The sequence below is a fragment of the Saimiri boliviensis genome, chromosome 2 (genome assembly GCF_048565385.1).
Source record: "Saimiri boliviensis isolate mSaiBol1 chromosome 2, mSaiBol1.pri, whole genome shotgun sequence".
In the NCBI taxonomy this organism is placed as follows: Eukaryota; Metazoa; Chordata; class Mammalia; order Primates; family Cebidae; genus Saimiri; species Saimiri boliviensis.
This window is the reverse complement of record NC_133450.1, coordinates 188,657,563-188,681,222: the sequence shown is the minus strand read 5'-3', so window position 1 is coordinate 188,681,222 and position 23,660 is coordinate 188,657,563. Positions and strand designations below refer to the sequence as shown.

The following is a 23,660-nucleotide window of genomic DNA, read 5'->3' as shown; positions in this document are numbered from 1 at the left end:
AAGGTTAAACTCAAAAACAATTACTCATCCTAAGTACTAGGGGCCTGATCCCTATCTCGGGCAGCCTTTCCTGAGGGGGTCTCCCCTTTCTCGCTCCCTCCTCCCCACACCAGGTTTCTTGGTGGGAGCAACCCCGTTGCTCCTATTACTGATACAGCATTCGGTGAAAATTCCCCTTTTGGTGGGAGGCTCTGAAGCCACTACTTTGGGGAGATGACAGGAGAGGACAGATTTGGACTGAAAAGGTAGTGATAACATATCTCCTTTTTTACTGGACTGCTCCAGTAAACTGAGTTGTACAAACAGAAAAAACTCGAAACCCAACTTTGAACTTTTTTCACGGAAACTGGAAACAGGAAGTGGAAATTCACATCTACCGTAGCCTCCTAGGTGGCAAACGTTTGGCCTTAACACCTCTTCAATAACCCTGTTAAGCAGACACGGTCATTATCCCCACTTACAGAGGAGAAAACCGCGGGTCGGAAAGGTTAAATATCTCATCCAGGGAATAGGGCTGGTAAAGTGCAGGGTTCCGATGAAATCCTCCAGTCTCCCGAGAGGCCGGAGCAAACTGGACTTGGGCCGCTGAGCCCCGCACAGCCCAGACCCCAGACCCCGCAGGGCTGTGGCGGGCAGGCAAGAGAACTGACCTGAGGCGCGGAGGGCAGGGCGGGGCAGCGCCCGACAAAAGGACAGAGGCGCCGGACAGAAGGACAGAGACCCGCTGTCCTGAGAGAAGCAGCTGCTACAGAGTACCTAGGAACCTTTTCGACCGCCGGGTTCTGGCCGCTTCCGCCCGCCAAGGGAATCAAATCTCCTGGGCCGGAAGGGGCGGGGCGTGCGAGGGAAGCGGGCGCGCACGGCAGGCGGGGGCGCGCACAGTGCGGGTTGGGGGTTCTCACCCGGGCAATGGCTCGCGGTCTTTGCGGAGCCCTGAAAGGGATGGCCGGGAGGTCCACTGGGCTGCGAGGTGACCTTGTGTGAGGCCTTGGTCTTGCCCTGGAGGGCACGTGGTAATTTTCCAGGTGCCGTGGATACGTGAAGTCTCCACATAACCCAACTTTCTTTTTTTTTTTTTTTAAAGAGACGGGGTTTCACCATTCTGGTAATGGTTGGTCTCGAACTCCTGACCTCGTGATCCTCCCGCCTCGGCCTCCCAAAGTGCTGGGATTACAGGCGACGGCCACCGCGCCGGGCTCCACATAACCCAACTTTCTTACTTTCTCTTCCTAAAACTGATCTGCCCTCTGGCAATCACAATTCTCATTTTCATGCTGCCTTGCCCACTGGCCGTTCTCCCACCCAACAAAGACAGGAGTACCTCCCCCTCTCCAAAATGTGTTGCCACAGAGGAATAAGAACGCCAGTAGCTGAGACTATAGGCACGCCCCACCACAGCTGGCTAAATTTTTTGTGGGTAGAGATGGGATCTCACTATCTCGGCCAGGCTGGTCTCGAACTCCTGGCCTCAAGGGATCATCCCACCTCGGCCTCCCAAAGTGCTGGGATTACAGATGTGAGCCACTGTGTCCGGCTCAGAAAATATTTAGACAAATTAAATTTTACAGGGTTTAATTGACCAAAGAATCAGTCCAGAATCCAGCAATTTCCAGAACCAAAATAGGTTAAGAGTGACTTAGGCTACCATATCTTCAAATAACATTTGTGGACAGAAAAAGGAAAATTACATAGAAATGGCCGTGAAGTGCCGCGCGCAGTGGCTCACGCCTGTAATCTCAGTACTTTGGGAGGCTGAGGTGGGTGGATTGTGAGGTCAAGAGATCGAGACCATCCTGGTCAACATGGTGAAACCCCATCTCTACTAAAAAAAAATACAAAAAATTAGCTGGGCATGGTGGCGCGTGCCTGTAATCCCAGCTACTCAGGAGACTGAGGCAGGAGAATTGCCTGAACCCAGGAGGCGGAGGTTGCGGTGAGCCGAGATCGCGCCATTGCACTCCAGCCTGGGTAACGAGAGTGAAACTCCGTCTCAAATAAATAAATAAATAGCCGGGCGCGGTGGCTCAAGCCTGTAATCCCAGCACTTTGGGAGGCCGAGGCGGGTGGATCACGAGGTCGAGAGATCGAGACCATCCTGGTCAACATGGTGAAACCCCGTCTCTACTAAAAATACAAAAAATTAGCTGGGCATGGTGGCACGTGCCTGTAATCCCAGCTACTCAGGAGGCTGAGGCAGGAGAATTGCCTGAACCCAGGAGGCGGAGGTTGCGGTGAGCGGAGATCGCGCCATTGCACTCCAGCCTGGGTAACAAGAGCGAAACTCCGTCTCAAAAAAAAAAAAAATTAATTAAAATAATTAAATTAAATTAATAAATAAATAAATAAATAAATAAATAAGATATTCAGTAAACCACAGTATAAACAGTTATACTGCCATCTAGGCTTTGTTGTTCCACTTATAGAGCACAGGCAGAGTAGATTCAGCATAATTCGTAAGGGCTCAAGGATTTTCAGACTGGCAAATGAGCACTGGCTTCAACTCCAAGTGACCAGCCACATTAGCTCCTAACAAGAGAGTCAACCTGTCCTTGGAAGATTTGAAGCCAGGCATTGACATCTATGAAAGTCCTAGATGGCATCCTCTTCCAACCCAGGGCTATTTCTTCTACATTGAAAATCTATTATTCAGTGGAGCCGCCTTCATCAAGGATCTTAGCCAGATCTTCTGGATAACTTCCCGCATCTTCTACATCAGCACTTCCTGCTTCACCACGCACTCTTATATTACAGAGACAGCTTCTTTCCTTAAATCTCATGAACCAACTGCTAGCTTCCAGCTTTTTTTCTGCAGCTTCCTCACCTCTTTCAGCCAGCGCAGAATTGAGGAGAGTTGTGACCTTGCTTTGGATTAGGCTTTGGCTCAAGGAATTTGGTGACTGGTTTGATCTTCTATACAGACTACTACCTATCAGCAGTAAGGCTGTTTCGCATTCTTATCACTCATGTGTTCAGTGGAGTAGCACTTTTAATTTTCTTCAAGAACTTTTCCTTTGCATTCACAATTTAGCTAATTATTTGGCACAAGAGGCCTCCCTTTCAGCCTATCAGATTTAGACATGCCTTCCTCACTAAGCTTAATCATTTCTAGCTTTTTATTTCGAGTGACAGATGTGTAACTCTTCCTCTCAGTCGAACACTTAGAGGCCATTGTAGGGTTATTAATTGGCTTAATTTCAACATTGTTGTGTCCCAGGGAATAGGAAGGCCTGAGGAGACAGAGGGAGATGGGGAACAGCCAGTGAAGCAGTCAGAACACCACAACATTTCTCAATTAAGTGTGCAGTCTAATTATGGGTGTAGTTCATGGTACCCCAAAACAGTTATAAGAAGAGCTTCAAGATCACTGGTCGTAGTTCATCATCACACATAAACTATAATGAAAAAATGTTGAAATATTGTGAAAATTACCAAAAGGTGACACACAGACACAAGATGAGCATGGGCTGTTGGAAAAATGATACCGATAGACTTGCTCCATACAGCGTTGCCACAAAGCAACCTTCAGTTTGAAAAAAAAATGCAAAATGCAACATCTGTGAAGCACAATAAAGCAAAGCGAAATAAAAGGACGTATGCTTGTATATGTATATTTACAATAATCCAGAAATTACATCCTTTGCAATCCTTCAAAGTTATGATTAAAAAAACTTAGATGTCAGGAGAATTGCTTGAACCCTGGAGGCAGAGGTTGCAGTGAGCCGAGATCACACCATTGCACTCCAGCCTTGGTGACAAGAGCGAAACTCCATCTCAAAAAAAAAAAAAAAAAACTTAGATGTCAACTTAAAATATTTCAAGACTATTTTCAGAGTACATATTCAAATAGTTCGAATATCACTGAATTAAGGAGAGTAATTGTGGAATAATGAAAAACAGCCTAATGCAAGAAGGCTGCAGCTCCGGGATAAGGGGCCTGAGAAAAGAGTGTGGCCCTCTGTGGGCCTGTTTCCTCAAAACAACAATACAATACCATAAGGAGGTCACATTATGATTCTGCTGCTCCCTGTTTCAAGAGTCACTCACTGGGTAGGTCAGGCCATTTTGGATATAAAATCTTTAAAAAAAAAAAAAACAAACGAGATTTCACCATGTTTGTCAGGCTGGTTTTGAACTCCCGACCTCAGGTGATCTGCCCGCCTTGGCCTCCAAAGTGCTTGGATTACAGGTGTGAGCCCCCACACCCAGCCCCCCCCTTTTTTTTTTTGAAGCAGAATCTCACTCTGTCACCCAGGCTGGAGTGCAATGGCACAATCTTGGCTCACTGCAACTTCTATCTCCTGGGTTTAAGCAGTTTCCCTGACTCAGCCTCCCGAGTAGCTACAATGATAGGCTCACACCACCATGCCTGGCTAATTTTTGTATTTTTTTTTTAGTAGAGACTGGATTTCACCATGTTGGCCAGGCTGGTCTCAAACCCCTAACCTTATGATCCACCTGCCTCAGCCTCCCAAAGTGCTGGGATTACAGGCATGAGCCACCACACCCAGCCAGATGTAACATCTCTACCAGGAATCTAAAACTCACAATGGGCCAGGCACGGTGGCTCACGCCTGTAATCTCAGAACTTTGGGAGGCTGAGGCGGGCAGGTCACAGGTTAGGAGTTCAAGACCAACCTGACCAACATGGTGAAACCCCAGGCCGGGAACTGTGGCTCACTCCTGTAATCCCAGTACTTTGGGAGGCCAAGGCCAGTGGATCACCTGAGGTCAAGAGTTCAAGACCAGCCTGACCAACATGGTGAAACGCTGTCTCTACTAAAAATACAAAAATTAGCTGGGCATGCTGGCATGGGCCTATAGTCCTAGCTACTTGGGAAGCTAAGGCAGGAGAATTGCTTGAACCCTGGAGGTGGAGGTTGCAGTGAGCCTAGAGCCTGCCACTGCACTCCAGCCTGGGTAACAAGCAAGACTCCATCTCAAAAAAAAAAAAAAAATTTCTTGTTCTTGGAAAAGGACACTAAAGTATTTGTCACCCAGTGCGATCCTCAAACTCCTGGGCTCAGGTAATGCTCCCACACTGGCCTCCTGAGTAGCTGAGACTACAGGTGCATGCCACCATACCCAGCTAATTTTTAAATTTTTTGTAGAGACCAGGTCTAGCTATTTTGCACAGACTGGAACAACCTGCTTCTTTCTTTGTTTCTTTCTTTGTTTTTTTTTTTTTTTTTTTTTTTTTTGAGATAGAATCTTACTCTCTTGCCCAGGCTGAAGTGCAGTGGCATGAGCTCAGCTCATGGTAACCTCTGCCTCCTGGGTTCAAGCAATTCTCCTGCCTCAGCCTCCTGAGTAGCTGGGACTACAGGAACACAGTACCACACCCAGCTAATTTTTATATTTTTAGTAGAGATGGGGTTTCACCATGTTGGCCAGGCTGGGATTACAGGCGTGTGCCATTGCACCTGGCCCAACAACTCACTTCCTTTCTTTTTTTTTTTTTTTGAGATGAAGTCTCGCTTTGTCACCCAGGCTGGAATGCAGTGGCATGGTCTTGGCTCACTGCAACCTCTGCCTCCCGGGTTCAAGCGATTCTCATGCCTCAGCCTCCAGAGTAACTAGAATTACAGGCGTGCACCTCCATGCTCGCCTAATTTTTTGTATTTTTAGTAGAAACGGGGTTTCACCATGTTGGTCAGGGTGGTCTTGAACTCCTGAGCTAGTGATCCTCCTGCCTCAGCCTCCCAAACTTCTGGGATTATAGGCGTGAGCCACCATGCCTGACCAAACAACTCACTTGCAAATGGTTCAGAATATAAGTTAGAGAAAAAAATGGAATGCTGGGGTGCTGGCTTCACTAAATCAGAACTAGGAGAAAGGAAAAGGTAAGAAAGTGAAGAGGATGCCGGGCGCAGTGGCTCACGCCTGTAATCCTAACACTTAGGGAGGCCGAGGTGGGTGGATCACCTGAGGTCAGGAGTTCAAGACCAGCCTGGCCATCATGGAGAAACCCCATCTTTTTAAAAAAAAAAAAAGAAAGTGAAGAGGATGAGAATTCCAGCAGACACAGAAGACACCCTCAGCAGGAGTTATATTTTATTTTATATTTTATTTTATTTTATTTTATTTATTTATTTTTTTTTTGTGAGACGGAGTTTCGCTCTTGTTACCCAGGCTGGAGTACAATGGTGCAATCTCGGCTCACCGCAACCTCCTCCTCCTGGGTTCAGGCAATTCTCCTGCCTCAGCCTCCTGAGTAGCTGGGATTATAGGCACGCGCCACCATGCCCAGCTAATTTTTTTGTATTTTTAGTAGAGACGGGGTTTCACCATGTTGACCAGGTTGGTCTCGATCTCTTGACCTTGTGATCCACCCGCCTCGGCCTCCCAAAGTGCTGGGATTACAGGCTTGAGCCACCGTGCCCGGCCGTTTATATTTTATTTTTTGAGATGGAGTTTCATTCTCATTGCCCGGGTTGGAGTGCAATGGCATGATCTCAGCTCACTGCAACCTCCACCTCCTGGGTTCAAGTGATTCTCCTGCCTCAGCCTCCTGATTAGCTGGGGACTACAGGTGCAGGCCAGCATGCCCAGCTAATTTTTGTATTTTTAGTAGAAACAGGGTCTCACCATGTTGGCCAGGATGGTCTTGATCTCCTGACTTCATAATCCACCACCTTGGCCTCCCAAAGTGCTGTGACTACAGGTGTGAGCCACTGTGCCCAGCCTCAGCTGGGACTTTTTTTTTTTTTTTTTTTTTTTTGAGACGGAGTTTCGCTCTTGTTTTTTTTTTTTTGTTTTTTTTTTTGAGACGGAGTTTCGCTCTTGTTACCCAGGCTGGAGTGCAATGGCACGATCTCGGCTCACCGCAACCTCCGCCTCCTGGGCTCAGGCAATTCTCCTGCCTCAGCTTCCTAAGTAGCTGGGATTACAGGCACGCGCCACCACGCCCAGCTAGTTTTTTGTATTTTTAGTAGAGACGGGGTTTCACCATGTTGACCAGGATGGTCTCGATCTCTCGACCTTGTGATCCACCCGCCTCGGCCTCCCAAAGTGCTGGGATTACAGGCTTGAGCCACCGTGCCCGGCGAGTTTCGCTCTTGTTACCCAAGCTGGAGTGCAATGGCGCAATCTCGGCTCACCACAACCTCCGCCTCCTGGGTTCAGGCAATTCTCCTGCCTCAGCCTCCTGAGTAGCTGGAATTACAGGCACGCGCCACCATGCCCAGCTGATTTTTTGTATTTTAGTAGAGACGGGGTTTCACCATGTTGACCAGGATGGTCTCGATCTCTTGACCTCGTGATCCACCCGCCTCGGCCTCCCAAAGTGCTGGGATTACAGGCTTGAGCCACCGTGCCCGGCCCAGCTGGGACTTTTTAAGAGTCATTTTGCTGGGCGCAGTGGCTCAAGCCTGTAATCCCAGCACTTTGGAAGTCCAAGGCGGGTGGATCACGAGGTCAGGAGATCGAGATCATCATGGTCAACATGGTGATACCACGTCTCTACTAAAAACACAAAAAAATCAGCTGGGCATGGTGGCGCGTGCCTGTAGTCCCAGCTGCTCGGGAGGCTGAGGCAGGAGAATTGCCTGAACCCAGGAGGCGGAGGTTGTGGTGAGCCGAGATCGCGTCATTGCACTCCAGCCTGGGTAACAAGAATGAAACTCCGTCTCAAAAAAAAGAAAAGAAAAGAGTCATTTTAATGTACAGCCAAGAGCCACTTAATGAGGGGGACAAGTCTGAGAAATGCGTTATTATGTGATTTGGTCATTGTGAAACATCACAGTGCTCTGGACTACTTACTAAGTCAGGAAAGATTTAAAGATACCAAAGGCAGGCTGTGCGCATGGCTCACACCTGTAATCCCAGCTCTTTAGGAGGCCAAGGCAGTGGCAGAATTGCTTGAGGCCAGAAGTTTAGACCAGTTTGGGCAACATGGCAAAAACCCATCTCTACAAAAATTTTCTAAAAATTAGTATGGCATGGTAGGTCATATCTGTGGTCCCAGCTACTCGAGAAGCTGAAGCTAGAGGATCCCTTGAGCCAGTGAAGTCAAGGCTGCAGTGAGTGACAGAGCAAGACTCTGTCTCTTAAAAAAAAAAATAAAAAGATACTAAAGGCTGAGCGTGGTGGCTCATGCCTATAATCCTAGCACTTTGGAAGGCCAAGGCGGGTGGATCACTCGAGGTCAGGAGTTTGAGACAAGCCTGGCCAACATGGTGAAACCCATCTCTACAAAAAATACAGAAATTAGCCAGGCATGGTGTTGCATGGCTGTAGTCCCAGCTACTTGGGAGGCTGAAGCAAGAGAATGGCTTGAACCCAAGAAGCAGAGGTTACAGTGAGCCAAGATTGCACCATTGCACACCAGCCTGGGCAACAGAGCAAGACTCTGTCTCAAAAAAAAAAAAAAAGATACTAAAGAGAAAGTTAAGTCTCCCAGGAGGGAAAATGGATGCCAATGAAGGGGCATGGCACAAACAAAAAATAGCAGCACCACTATAAGGGCATGTAGGGTGGAGACAGGAAGGACAAGTGACTCCAATATAGACCACAAAAAAAGATAGGCACATAACTGGTTGAGAACAAGTCTTGACATCAAACTCCAGCATCACCACTGTTTTACAAAACATGCACACCACAGTTTAATATTTCCGGCTGTTGTGAGAATTAAATGAGATATGGATATAAGGTTCCTGAGCTTAATCAATTTTCTTTTTTTTTTTTTTTTTTTTTGAGAATTCCTAAGTCTCAAGAGCTTAATAAATTGTAACTATTCTTTCATGCTATAAAGACACAGCATTAAGCCAGGGCCATGGCTCACACCTGTAATCCTAGCACTTTGGGAGGCTGAGGCAGGCGGATTATGAGGTCAGGAGTTCAAGACCTGCCTGGTCAGCATGGTGAAACCCTGTCTCTACTAAAAATATAAAAATTAGCTGGGTGTGGTGGTGCGCGCCTGTAATCCCAGCTACTCAGGATGCTGAGGTAGGAGAACAGCTTGACCCCAGGAGGTAGAGATTGCAATGAGCTAAGATTGCACCACTGCACTCCAGCCTAGGCAACAGAGCAAGACTCCATCTCAAAAAAAAAAATAATTAGGCCGGGCGCGGTGGCTCAAGCCTGTAATCCCAGCACTTTGGGAGGCCGAGGCGGGTGAATCAAGAGGTCAAGAGATTGAGACCATCCTGGTCAACATGGTGAAACCCCGTCTCTACTAAAAATACAGAAAATTAGCTGGGCATGGTGGCGCATGCCTGTAATCCCAGCTACTCAGGAGGCTGAGGCAGGAGAATTGCCTGAACCCAGGAGGCGGAGGTTGCGGTGAGCCAAGATCGCTCCATTGCACTCCAGCCTGGGTACAAGAGTGAAACTCCGTCTCAAAAAAAAAAATAATAATAATAATAATAATAATAATAATTAGACTATTCTATTTTATTTTTTACATACAGGATCTTCCTGTGTCACCCAGGCTGGAGTATAATGGCTGATCATAGTTCACTGCAGCCAAGCAATCCTCATGCCTCAGCCTTCCAAAGTGCTGTGATTACAGGCGTGAGCCAGCACCCAGCAGCATTATTTCATTTTATTTTATTTATATATTTATTTTTGAGACAGAGTCTCGCTCTGTCAAGACTGGAATGCAGTGAAAATTAAATAAGATATGGATATAAGGTTCTTGGGCTTAATAAATTGTAACTATTATTTCATGCTATAATGATATAGCATTAGGCCAGGTGCGGTGGCTCACACCTATAATCCCAGCACTTTGGGAGCCTAAGGCAGGTGGATCACGAGGTCAGTAGTTCGAACCAGCCTGTCCAGCAGGGTGAAATTCCATCTCTACTAAAAGTACAAAAATTAGCGGGGGATGGTGGCACGCATCTGTAATCCCAGCTACTTGGGAGGTGTAATCTCAACTCACTGCAACTTCCACCTCCTGGGTTCAAGTGATTCTCCTGCTTCAGCCTCCAGAGTAGCTAGGACTACAGGCACGCACCACCATGCCTTGCTAATTTTTGTATTTGTGGTAGAGACAGGGTTTCACCGTCTAGGCCAGGCTGGCCTCAAACTCCTGACCTCAAGTGATCTACCCGCCTCAGCCTACGAAACTGCTGGGATTACAAGTGTGAGCCACAGCACCCGGCCTTATTTTAAAAGTAGCTTCCAGCTTGGACAACTTAGCAAGACCCCATCTCTATCAAAACAAAAAAGGTAAAAAAAAAGACTAGCCAGGCGTGGTGGTGTGTGCTAGTCGTCCCGACTACTCAAGAGGCTGAGATGGGAGGATAGCTTGAGCCCAGGAGGTTGATGCTGCAGTGCGCAATGATTGCACCACTGCACTCCAGCCTGGGTGACTCTCTCTAAAAAGAAAAATAATAAAATAAAAGTAGCTTTGAAATATCATGTTTGAGAATCATGATGATTTATTGTAGGTTCAGTGAAGAGGACAAGTCCTGCCTTCTGGGATCCTTTTACTACTCCTTGAACCTGAGGCTATGGCACCCTGCTACCACCCGGTGGCAGCAGACCCCAGTCACGGGGTTCATTGTTAGGCGAGATGACTCCTTTACAAAGATTATGGACAGAAAGACAACCAGACTTGAGGCACCTCCTGATGGAATGCACAGCACCGTCTTGGTTTAGCCTTGTTAAAAAACCTAAATCCAATTAAGGCTCTAGATCCAACTACCAGTTTACAGGAAATGTAAGAGAGAAAGGAACATGCTCAACAACATCAGGCAGCAAAATCCACACTGGAAAACTACAGGACAAATATCTAGTTTCCTACAAATAAATAAATAAATAAATGTAAGGAAAAGAAAAAGCCGGAAGGAGAATCTTCAGATTAAAATGACTGAAGAGGCAAATTAACAAATCACAATAAAAAGCATTCACGGCCGAGAGCAGTGTCTCATGCCTGTAATTCCAGCACTTTGGGAGACCAAGGCCAGTGGATCACCTGAGGTTGGGAGTTCGAGACCAGCCTGACCAACATGGAGAAATCTGGCCTCTCCTAAAAATACAAAACTTAGCCAGGCGTGGTGGTGTGTCCCTGTAATCCCAGCTACTCAGGAGGCTGAGGCAGGAGAATCGCTTGAACCCAGGAGGTGGAGGTTGCGGTGAGCCAAGATCTCTCCATTGCACCCTAGTCTGGGCAACAAGAATGAAATTCCATCTCAAAAAAATTAAAAAGTATTCATGGGACAATCAGGGAAATGTGAATGCTGACTGGATACTGGATGATACTAAGGAATCATTGTTAAACTTTTGGGGAGCTGCTGGTGCTATTGTGATTATATTTTTCAAAGGAAGTACTTTTAAGTTTTTTTTTTGTTTTTTTTTTTTTAGACAGTTTCACTCTTGTTGCCCATTCTTGGCTCTCTGCAACCTCCTTCTCCCAGGTTCAAGCAATTCTCCTGCCACAGCCTCCCAAGTAGCTGCGATTACAGCCATGCACCATCACACCCGGCCAAACACTTTGAAGTTTTTAGAGAGATACATAATGAAATACAGGTAAATGATAGAATGTCCATGATTTACTTCAAAATAATCTGGGACAGAGAATGGATGAGAGATGGAAACAAAACTGGCCAATAGTTAACAGTTGTTAAAGCTGAGTTACGGTATTTGAAAATTATATCTTTGCTACTCAAAATGTCAGCAGACAAGCAGCATGGCAGGGCCTGGCAGGGCACAGTGGCTCACGCCTGTAATCCCAACACTTTCAGAGGCTGAGGCAAGAGGATCACTTGAGCCCAGGAGTTCAAGACCAGCCTGGGCAGCACAACGAAATCCTGTCTCTACAAAAAATACAAAAATAGGCCAAGCGCGTTGGCTTGCACCTGTAATCCCAGCACTTTGGGAGGCCAAAACTTTGGGAGTTTTGCTCTTGTCGCCCAGGCTGGAGTGTAACGGAGGGATCTCGGCTCACTACAACCTCCACTTCCTGGGTTCAAGTGATTCTCCTGCCTCAGGCTCCCTAGTAGCTGGGATTACAGGCACCTGCCACCATGCCCAGCTGATTTTTGTATTTTTAGTAGAGACAGAGTTTCACCATGTTGGCCAGGCTTGTCTCGAAATCCTGATCTTAAGTCATTCACCTGCCTAAGCCTCCCAAAGTGCTGGGATTACAGGTGTGAGCCACTGCGCCCAGACTGTTATTATTACCTTTGAGACAGAGTCTCACTCTGTCACCCAGGCTGGAGCGCAGTGGTACAATTTCAGCTCACTGCAACCTCTCCCTCCTGGATTCAAGTGATTCTCATGCCTCAGCCTCCTGAGTAGCTGGGACTACAGCCACATGCCACCATATCCGGCTAATTTTTTATATTTTTAGTAGAGACAGGGTTTCTCCATGTTGCCCAGGCTAATCTCAAACTCCTCACCTCAGGTGATCCACCTGTCTCAACCTCCCAAAGTGCTGGGATTGCAGGCATGAGCCACCGCACCCGGCCTGAAGAATTTAAATTATGGCTGAGATTTAAAAAAAATAATAGTAGCCGGGCGCGGTGGCTCAAGCCTGTAATCCCAGCACTTTGGGAGGCCGAGGCGGGTGGATCACGAGGTCGAGAGATTGAGACCATCCTGGTCAACATGGTGAAACCCCGTCTCTACTAAAAGTGCAAAAAATTAGCTGGGCATGGTGGCACGTGCCTGTAATCCCAGCTACTCAGGAGGCTGAGGCAGGAGAATTGCCTGAGCCCAGGAGGCGGAGGCTGCGGTGAGCCGAGATCGCGCCATTGCACTCCAGCCTGGGTAACAAGGGCGAAACTCCGTCTCAAAAAATAAAAAATAAAATAAATAATAGTAATACAAATTAAAAAAAATAAATAAAAGAGACAGAGTCTTACTCTGTTGTCCAGGCTGGAGAACAATGGTGCAATCTCGGCTCACCACAACTTCCACCTCCTGGGTTCAAGCGATTCTCCTGCCTCAGCCTCCCAAGTAGCTGAGATTACAGACATGCACCACCACACCCAGCTAATTTTGCATTTTTAGTGAAGACAGGGGTTTTTTTTGTGTTGGTCAGGCTGGTCTCAAACTCCTGACCTCAGGTGATCCGCCTGCCTCGGCCTCCCAAAGTGCAGGGATTACAGGTGTGAGCCACTACGCCCAGCCCATAAATTTCTTTTTCAAGAAATGAACCTTTATTTTACCTGTACCTTACATTGTTTTATCTCCGTAGGATGACAAGAAGCAGCCTTGGGCAGCGTGGGATCTTTTCCTCTGCACAGCTTCTCTCCCCAAAGTTGCTGCCGTCTCCCCACCTTGGCATCACTAAGATGTATCTCTCCCCAGGAGGTCTTCAGTCTCACTGCTTGCTTTGCTATAACATCTTCCTTTGATCCCAACCATGTAACTTCTTTGAGTCTAGTTTTCATTCAGCTACTTCTGTGTCCCTCTGAGTCTCCCGGGGATCATTCAGCATGGCCAGCGCTATGCGTAGTCACAGGAAATTCAGGCTGCTGTGGAAGCTTCTGCCTGCCTAGCTTCTCAAGCTCCTCTGTGCACCAGCACCACTAGGAGGACCTGGTGCAATACTGACTGTTGGGCTCTACTCCCAAAGTTCCCGATTCCCTGAGTCCAGGGCAAAGCTAGAGAATTTACATTTCAAACAAGCTTCCAGTGCGGGGAAAAGATGTTGGGAACCAAGAGCCTTGATTTATCACACAGCCATTTATTAACTGGAGCTCTAACCAGGAAGGGTGTCAGACTTCTACATTCAGATTACCCAAACAAATTAGAAGTTCTGTTATTTATGGCTATTTGGTCTGTATCCCCCAGGCCTTGGCTTAGTGGGAAAGTGGGTAGACAGGGCTCATTCTTAATGAAAGACTCATAATATCTACACGTTCCTCCATTCCCCAATTCTTCTCCTCCCCCATTCAGAGAATCTTTATCTAAACTACAGGGCAGCAAATCTTTTCTATAAAGATCCAAATAGAGTTGGGTGCGGTGGCTCATGCCTGTAATTTCAACATGTGGGAAGCCAAGGTGGGAGGATCTTTTAAGCCCAGGAGTTGAGACCAGCTTGGAAAATGTAGTGAAACCCCCAAAAAATCCAAATAGTAGGTATTTCAGGCTTTGTGGGCCATGTAGTTTCTCTTATAATTACTCAATTCTGGCAGGGCATGTTGGCTCATGGCTATAATCCCAGCACTTTGGGAGGCCAAGGAGGATCACGAGGTCAGGAGTTGGAGACCAGCCTGGCCAAGATGGTGAAACCCTGTCTCCACTAAAAATACAAAAAAAATGGCCGGGCGCGGTGGCTCAAGCCTGTAATCCCAGCACTTTGGGAGGCCGAGGTGGGTGGATCACGAGGTCAAGAGATCGAGACCATCCGGGTCAACATGGTGAAACCCCATCTCTACTAAAAATACAAAACATTAGCTGGGCATAGTGGCGCGTGCCTGTAATCCCAGCCACTCAGGAGGCTGAGGCAGGAGAATTACCTGAACCCAGGAGGCGGAGGTTGTGGTGAGCGGAGATCGCGCCATTGCACTCCAGCCTGGGTAACAAGAGTGAAACTCCGTCTCAAATAATAATAATAATAATAATACAAAAAATTAGTGGGGCATGGTTGCACATGCCTGTAATCCCAGCTACTTAGGAGGCTGAGGCAGGAGAATCGCCTGAACCCAGGAGGCGGAGGTTGCAGTGAGCCGAGATCGCGCCATTGCACTCCAGCCTGGGTAACAAGAGCGAAACTCCGTCTCAAACAAAACAAAACAAAACATTAGCCAGGCATGGTGGCTCATGACTGTAATCTCAGCTACTCAGGAGGCTGAGGCAGGAGAATCTCTTGCACCCGGGAGGCGGAGGTTGTGGTGAGCCAAGATCGCACCATTGCACTCCAGCTTGGGAGACAGAGTGAGACTCTGTCTCAAAAAAGAAAAAAAATTACTCAGCTCTGCATTTGTATACAAAATAACCATAAATAATAAATATATAAATAAATATATATAAATAATAAGTAAATGAACAAGCATGGCTCTCTTCATATAAACATTTATTTATGGACCCTGAAATTGGATTTTCGTGTAATTATTATTATTCTCATTTTTACTTTCTTCAAGCATATTAAAACCATTCTTAGCTCACAGTCTTTTTTTTTTTTTTTTTTGAGAGGGAGTTTCGCTCTTGTTACCCAGGCTGGAGTGCAATGGCGCGATCTCGGCTCACTGCAACCTCCGCCTCCTGGGTTCAGGCAATTCTCCTGCCTCAGCCTCCCGAGTAGCTGGGATTACAGGCACGCGCCACCATGCCCAGCTATTTTTTTTTGTATTTTTAGTAGAGACGGGGTTTCACCATGTTGACCAGGATGGTCTCGATCTCTTGACCTTGTGATCCATCCGCCTCGGCCTCCCAAAGTGCTGGGATTACAGGCTTGAGCCACCGCGCCCGGCCAGCTCACAGTCTTTATAAGAAACAGGCAACAGACTGGATCTGGCCCACAGGAAGGATGTGGCCTACTAGTCATAGTTTGCTGACCCCCAGCCCTACATCATAATCTCTACATAACCTTTTTCAAATTTAAAATCTGGCTTTTTGGGGGATAGAACTTGGCAACAAATTACTAATACATGAGATGCCTCCACATCAGCTTAAGACAAGAAATAAAGAGGGCTCTTTTTTGTTTGTTTGTTTTTGAAACAGAGTCTGGCTCTGTCACCCAGCTAGAGTGCAGTGGTGTGATCTCGGCTCATTGCAACCTCTCTGCAGGAGATTCAAGTGAATCTTCCCACCTCAGCCTTCCAAGTAGCTGGGACCACAGGCATGTGCCACCACGGCCGGCTAATTTTTTTGTATTTTTAGTAGAGATGGGGTTTCACTGTGTTAGACAGGATGGTCTAGATCTCCTGACCTTGTAATCCGCCCACCTCAACCTTCCAAAGTGCTGGGATTACAGGTGTGGCGTGAGCCACCATGCCCAGATTTATAAAGAGGACTCATATCTTTAACTGCTGGGTAAATGATAGCTAAATTCTCATTTATTTCAAACATGATTATTATAGATGAGAGGAGGTCTTGAGCAAATTATAAAGAATAAATAGCCAGGTGCATTGTTTCATGCCTGTAATCCCAGCATATTGGGAGGCTGAGGCAGGCAGATCACGAGGTCAAGAGATAGAGACCATCCTGGCCAACAGAGTGAAACCCCATCTCCACTAAAATAAAAAAAAAATTTAGCTGGGCGTGGTGGTGAGCACCTGTAGTCGCAGCTACTTGGGAGGCTGAGGCAGGAGAATTGCTTGAACCCGGGAGGCAGAGGTTGCAGTGAGCCAAGATTGCACCACTGCACTCCAGCCTGGCACCTGGCGACAAAGTGAGACTCTATCTCAAAAAAAAAAAAAAAAAAAAAAAAAAAATCAAGAATGGATAGTGATCATCAGGGTCCACATTCTATAGTTTGATACTTAATGTTGCTGAAGAGCTAAAAATCTTCAGCTCTCCCAGTTTAAGTGAAAAAAAAGAAAAAAACACCTAATATTTGGTCTTAATTGATTATTTCACAAAATAGCATAGCATATGCTTAATAATGAGTGAATGTCCTTTCAGAACAGTGATTTTCAACCTTCACTGCATATTAGAGTCACCTGGAAATATATATATGTATTTTTTGAGATATAGTTTTGCTCTTGTTGCCCATGCTGGAGTGCAATGGCTCACTGCAATCTCTGCCTCCCAGGTTCAAGCGATTCTCCTGCCTCAGCCTTCCCAGTAGCTGGGATTACAGGCATGTGCCACCACGCCCAGCTAATTTTTGTATTTTTAGTACAGACAAGGTTTAACCAAGTTGCTCAGGCTAGTCTTGAACTCCTGACCTTAGGTGATCCACCTGCCTCAGCCTCCCAAAGTGCTGGGATTACAGGCACGGGCCACTGTGCCCAGTCCTGGAAAGCTTTTAAAACTCCAAATGTCCAGACTGAACTTCCACCAATTAAATAAGAATCTGGGAACAAGAACTCTCCAGGTAATTCTAATTTGCATCTAAGTTTACAAACCACTACTGTAGTGTAATATTCAGGAGTTCTGCTCTTTGTCCAGGTGCACTGTGTTGTGCCAAATACCAAAAGACCCAATTTGCAACACTTGTATAATCCTGTGTAGCCTAACTCCTAAGTAGGTGCAGATCCTTCGAATTATAGATGCCTGGTCTTTCTTCTTGCCTTGAACCTGTATGCCAGGACATGTGAATTCCAGGTAGGCTTCTGGGTTCTGTATCTGTAACCTTGGCAACAAACTAGGCTGCAAATACAAATCAACGTAAAAGACAGTAAAAGACATAAACAGACACTTCACAAAAGAAGACATATAAATAACCACATGGAAACGTTCTGAATATTTTTAGTAATCAAGGAAATGCATATTAAAGCCACAATAAGATACAATTTCATACCCACTGGCAGTACCAAAAGACTAACAATACCAAATATTGGCAAGGATAGAACAACTGGAACTCTCATACACTGTTGGTGAGAGCAAAAAATAACACAACTACTGTCTTAAATAAACTCTTTAGCGGTTTCTTATAAAGTTAGATATTCACTTATGCAACAACCCAGCAATTCCACTCCTAGGAAATAAAAACAAGTCGACCAGAAATGTTCAAGAATGTTCACAGGCCCGGCGCGGTGGCTCAAGCCTGTAATCCCAGCACTTTGGGAGGCCGAGGCGGGTGGATCACAAGGTCAAGAGATCGAGACCATCCTGGTCAACATGGTGAAACCCTGTCTCTACTAAAAATACAAAAAATTAGCTGGGCATGGTGGCGCATGCCTGTAATCCCAGCTACTCAGGAGGCTGAGACAGGAGAATTGCTTGAACCCAGGAGGCGGAGGTTGTGGTGAGCCGAGATCGCGCCATTGCACTCCAGCCTGGGTAACAAGAGCGAAACTCTGTCTCAAAAAAAAAAAAAAAAAAAAAAAAATTATCAGAGAAAAAGGCTGTGGGCCCTACAGCTCATCATTGATCATCATGGATCCTTCACTCCAGAAGGTCTCTGTACTCTGGCTAAGATGTGAATGGGCACAAATACTGAGGAGAACTCTGACCACAGCTGATGCTCCAGAGCTTCTTCCCCATGAGGGCAAACACCTAGAGTGGCACAGGGAAGAAGAGTTCAGGGAATATCATGTAGTGCAGTTAGCAAGCAGCACAATTTTGCTGTTCCTTGGGGGATGTAAAGGGAAGCATTGGGAAACAGAAATGGCAAGAAGACCCTCAAATGCCAGGCTGAAGAGCCTAATCTGTATCAGAGGCAATGAAGTCTGCTAGAGGTTTTGAGCAGACAATGCTTCTGAAATAAATGCCTTCTTGAGGGTTTTATTGATTCACCTTTGATTCCTTCTTAATGCCTTTTGGAATTCTGAGGAATTCACAAAGCCAGTTAGTGGAAGCCCCTCCTCCAGAATTCTGTCAAACTCATAATCTTTAGTACTCTGATGATCAGCAGAAACATGAATAGTGGCTGTTAGCTTTGGTGTCAGACTTATTGTATCCTTTTCTAAGATCAGGCAGAGGCCTTCATGGAAGTTTTCCAGAGTATCTACCTTTCTGATTCCATTTTTCTCACCTCTCATTCACTCCTATTTTCCATTCCACTATTATTATTATCATTTTGTGTGTGTGAGATGGAGTTTCATATTTGTTGCCCAGGCTGGAGTGCAGTGGTGCAATCTTGGTTCACTGTACCCTCTGCCTCCTGGGTTTAAGCAATTCTTCTGCCTCAGTTTCCCAAGTAGCTGGGATTACAGGCATCTGCCACTAGAGCCAGCTAATTTTTTTTTTTTTTTTTTTTTTTTTTTTAGTAGAGACAAGGTTTTACCATGTTGGCCAGGATGGTCTCAAACTCCTGACCTCAGGTGATCCACCCGCCTCGTCCTCCCAAAATGCTAGGATTATAGGCATGAGCCACTGCACCCAGCCTTCCACTATTCTTCTTAAACCACTATCACACAGAACACCAATTCTATCAATTAGGACTCTGTATTAGTGTATCTATTGCTACATTACAAATTACCCCAAAACTTAGTTGCATTAAAACAATGATAATCTGGGTACATGCTCTCAGGATCTCCTGGGGCTGTGTCATGAGCCAAAAATTAAAATTTAAAAAAAAAAAAAAAAAAGGCCAGGCACAGCAGCTCATGCCTGTAATCCCATCACTTTGGGAGGTCAAGGCAGGCGGATCAGCTGAGGTCAGAAGTTTGAGACCAGCCTGGCCAACATGGTGAGACCTCATCTCTACTAAAAATACCAGAAAATTAGGTAGGTATGGTGACGTGCACCTGTAATCCCAGCTGTTGGGGAAGCTGAGGCAGGAGAATTGCTTGAACATACGAGGCAGAGGTTGCAGTGAACCAAGATCCCACCACTGCACATACAGCCTGTGCAAAAAGAGTGAAACTCCATCTCAAAAAAAAAAGCGGGGGGCTGCAATCTCAGCGCTTAGGGAGGCTGAGGTGGGCAGATCACGAGGTTAGGAGATAAAGACCATCCTAGCCAACATGGTGAAACCCCATCTCTACTAAAAATACAAAAAATTAGCCAGGTGTGGTGGCATGTGTCTGTAGTCCCACCTACTCAGAAGCCTGAGGCAGGAGAATCTTTTGAACCTGGGAAGCCAAGATCGCACCACTTCACTCCAGCCTGGGTGACAGATTGAGACTCTGGCAAAATCATCATCATCATCATCATCATCATCATCATCATCATATATTATCTTCCACACTTTCTGTGGGCCAGGATATTGGATCGAACACAGCCAGAATGGCACGTCTCTGTTCCAGGATAGCCCGGGTCTTGGAAGATTTGAATGCTGGGCACTAGAATCACCTCAAGGCTCATTCACTCACATCTGGTGATAGATTCTGGCTGTCCTGAGACCTTAGCTAAGATTGTTGGCTAGAACACTACATGTGACCTCTCCAAGTGGCTTAGGTTTCCTTAAAATATGGAGGCCAGATTACAAAGGTAAGCATTAAGAGAGAGAAAAAGAGAGTCTGTACCTTGAAAGTCAATAGCATCATGGTGCCATCTATACTCCTTGGTTAGGGCAGTCACAAGCCCCACCCAGGGGTGGGAAAACAAACTCCACCAGATAGTAGGAAGAGTATCAGTCATTGCAAGAAGAACATGTGGAATGGGATAAATATATTGATGGAGCCATCTTTGGAAAATACAATCTGTTAAAGATTCTTTTCTTCCATGTTGCAGAAAACCCAAACCTAACTGGCTTTAAAAAGGGGGAATTTATTGGCTCACATATGTGAAAACTCCAGGGGTTGGGCTGACTCCAAATAAGGCTTGACTGAGTCTGGAACTATGTCACCAGAACCCAGTTTCTCATTTTCATCTCTGGGTTCAGTTTTTCCTGTGCTGGCTGGAGCCTCAGACAGATTCTCCCCGTCAAGATGCTGCTGCAGCTCCATCCACATATCTTCTCTTAATCAATTACTGCAGGAGCCGGGCGCGGTGGCTCAAGCCTGTAATCCCAGCACTTTGGGAGGCTGAGGCGGGTGGATCACGAGGTCGAGAGATCGAGACCATCCTGGTCAACATGGTGAAACCCCGTCTCTACTAAAAATACAAAAAAAATTAGCTGGGCATGGTGGCGCGTGCCTGTAATCCCAGCTACTCAGGAGGCTGAGGCAGGAGAATTGCCTGAACCCAGGAGGCGGAGGTTGCGGTGAGTCGAGATCACGCCATTGCACTCCAGCCTGGGTAACAAGAGCGAAACTCCATCTCAAAAAACAAACAAACAAACAAAAAAAAAAATCAATTACTGCAGGAAAAGAGAAGTCTGCTTCTCTGATAGTTCACAAAAATAACCTGGAAAATGAGTTTCTTTGGCACTAATTGTCTTGACTTGGCTCTTATGCCAGTCCCTGAACAATTCACTGTCATACAGGAAATGTTCTATGTGAATCAGCTTAGCCTTGAGTCAACATAGCCACCTAAGGCCCTAGGGACAAATCAGCATCATTATAAGTCACAAGTCTTCTGTAATAGACATTAATTCAAGTACAAGGACAGACATCAGGCTCCTATTTTTCTCATATCACAAAAAGTCTGAAGTCAGGCCAGGGGAGGGTAGCTGACACTTGTAATCCCAGCACTTTGGGAGGCCAAGGTGGGTGGATCATTTAAGATCAGGAGTTTGAGACCAGCCTGGCCAACATGGTGAAACCTCATCTCTACTGAAATTACAAAAATTAGCCAGGAGTGGTGGCATGTGTCTATAATCCCAGCTACTTGAGAGGCTGACGCAGGAGAATTGCTTGAACCTGGAAGGCAGAGGTTGCCGTGAGCCGAGATTGTGCCACTGCACCCCAGTCTGGGCAACAGAGTTGGACTCTGTGTCAAAAAAAAAAAAAAAAAAAAACACAGTCTGAAGGAATATAGTAACATATTGACCCAGTGGCTCAAGAACTCCGGCTGGTAGAGCTGGGATTCTCTTGATTTTTCACTGTTTCTCACAAGATGGGTGCCCTAGTTCTAGTCACGCATCTTTTGGTTTTTTTTTTTTTTTGAGACGGAGTTTCGCTCTTGTTACCCAGGCTGGAGTGCAATGGCGCGATCTCGGCTCACCGCAACCTCCACCTCCTGGGCTCAGGCAATTCTCCTGCCTCAGCCTCCTGAGTAGCTGGGATTACAGGCACGCACCACCATGCCCAGCTAACTTTTTGTATTTTTAGTAGAGACGGGGTTTCACCTTGTTGACCAGGATGGTCTCGATCTCTCGACCTCGTGATCCACCCGCCTCGGCCTCCCAAAGTGCTGGGATTACAGGCTTGAGCCACCGCGCCCGGCCTGCATCTTTTGTTTTTATTGTATTTCTATTATTATTTTGAGAGGGTGTCTTGCTCTGTTACCCAGGCTGGAGTGCAGTGGCACAATCTCGGCTCACCATAACCTCTGCTTCCTGGATTTAAGCAATTCTCCTGCCTCAGCTTTCCAAGTAGTTGGGGTTACAGGCGCCTGCTTCCACGCCTGGCTAATTTTTGTATTTTTAGTAGAAACAGCATTTCACCATGTTGGCCAGGCTGGTCTCAAACTCCTGACCTCATTGATCCACCTGCCTCAGCCTCCCAAAGTGCTGGGATTACAGGCATGAGCTACCTAGCCTGGCCTAGCTTTTGTATTTTTACTAGATACGGGTTTTACCAAGTTGGCCAGGCTGGCCTTGAACTCCTCACCTCAAGTGATTTACTCATCTTGGCCTCCCAAAGTGCTGGGATTACAGGCATGAGTCACTGCTCCTGGCCTAGTTCTAGTCATTTATGTCTACCTGAATATCATGTCTGTTCTGGGATACATACCACCTGGCCACTGCTTGCTATAAGGTAGTTGGGAAAGTGAATACAGGAGAGGCAGATAAGGGAGAAGAGGGTTGGGAATGGGAATTGGGTTATCCAACCCATGGTTTGCCACATCAAAGCCTGGATATAGAAATGCATTAGCTGATACTTTGAGAGGCCAAAGTGGGCAGATCACTTGAGGTCAGAAGTTCGTGGCCGGGCGCGGTGGCTCAAGCCTGTAATCCCAGCACTTTGGGAGGCTGAGGCGGGTGGATCACGAGGTCGAGAGATCGAGACCAACCTGGTCAACATGGTGAAACCCCGTCTCTACTAAAAATACAAAAAATTAGCTGGGCATGGTGGTGCGTGCCTATAATCCCAGCTACTCAGGAGGCTGAGGCAGGAGAATTGCCTGAACCCAGGAAGTGGAGGTTGCGGTGAGCCAAGATCACGCCATTGCACTCCAGCCTGGGTAACAAGAGCGAGACTCCGTCTCAAAAAAAAAAAAAAAAAAAAAAAAAAAGAAGTTCGAGGCCAGCCTGGCCAACGTGGTGAAACTCTACTAAAAAGACAAAAAAAAAAAAAAAAAAAAAATAGCTGGACATGGTAGTATGTGCCTGTAGTCCCAGCTATTTGGGAAGCTGAGACAGGAGAATCGCTTGAACCCAGGAGGCGGAGGTTGCAATGAGCAAGATTGCGCCACTGCATGCCAGCCTGGATCACCGATGGGGACTCCATCTCAAAAAAAAAAAAAAAAAAAAAAAGGGATGTCTCTTCCCTAGCAAAACTATTGTTGAGTATACAGCATAGCATAAGAGGTCTAAGGAAACTTTGGATGGCAAACGTGAGAAATGACCACTACTCTAGTGTCTTTCCCTTTAATTCTGCCAAAGTATTTTCTTTCTTTCTTTCCTTTCTTTTTTTTTTTTTTTTTTTGAGACGAAGTTTCGCTCTTGTTACCCAGGCTGGAGTGCAATGGCGTGAGCTCAGCTCACCGCAACCTCCGCCTCCTGGGTTCAGGCAATTCTCCTGCCTCAGCCTCCTGAGTAGCTGGGATTACAGGCACGCGCCACCATGCCTGGCTAATTTTTTGTATTTTTAGTAGAGACGGGGTTTCACCATGTTGACCAGGATGGTCTCGATCTCTTGACCTCGTGATCCACCCGCCTCGGCCTCCCAAAGTGCTGGGATTACAGGCTTGAGCCACCGCGCCCGGTTTAAGACATTTTCTTACTGGATCTCTCTTTTGCATTTGACACTGTTGATTAGTCCCTCACTTCTGCAGCTCCTCACTTATTCATTAAAACTCCATTTCCTGGTCTGGAGAAGTGACTCACTCCTGTAATCTTAGCAATTTGGGAGGTGGAGGCGAGTGGATCACTTGAGCTCAGAAGTTCA

At 46.4% G+C, this 23,660-nt stretch overlaps 1 protein-coding gene across 2 annotated transcripts in view; it reads right to left on the bottom strand.

The window, feature by feature from the left end:
* MELK (maternal embryonic leucine zipper kinase) overlaps positions 1-798 on the bottom strand; it is a 93,676-nt gene extending 92,878 nt beyond the window's left edge. The window contains exon 1 of one of the 2 annotated variants that reach the window (XM_039474913.2): positions 651-798. The gene's annotated coding sequence lies outside the window, so the exon portion shown is untranslated. The other variant, XM_074395048.1, reaches the window with a different exon arrangement.
* Between the last annotated feature and the right edge of the window lie 22,862 nt (positions 799-23,660).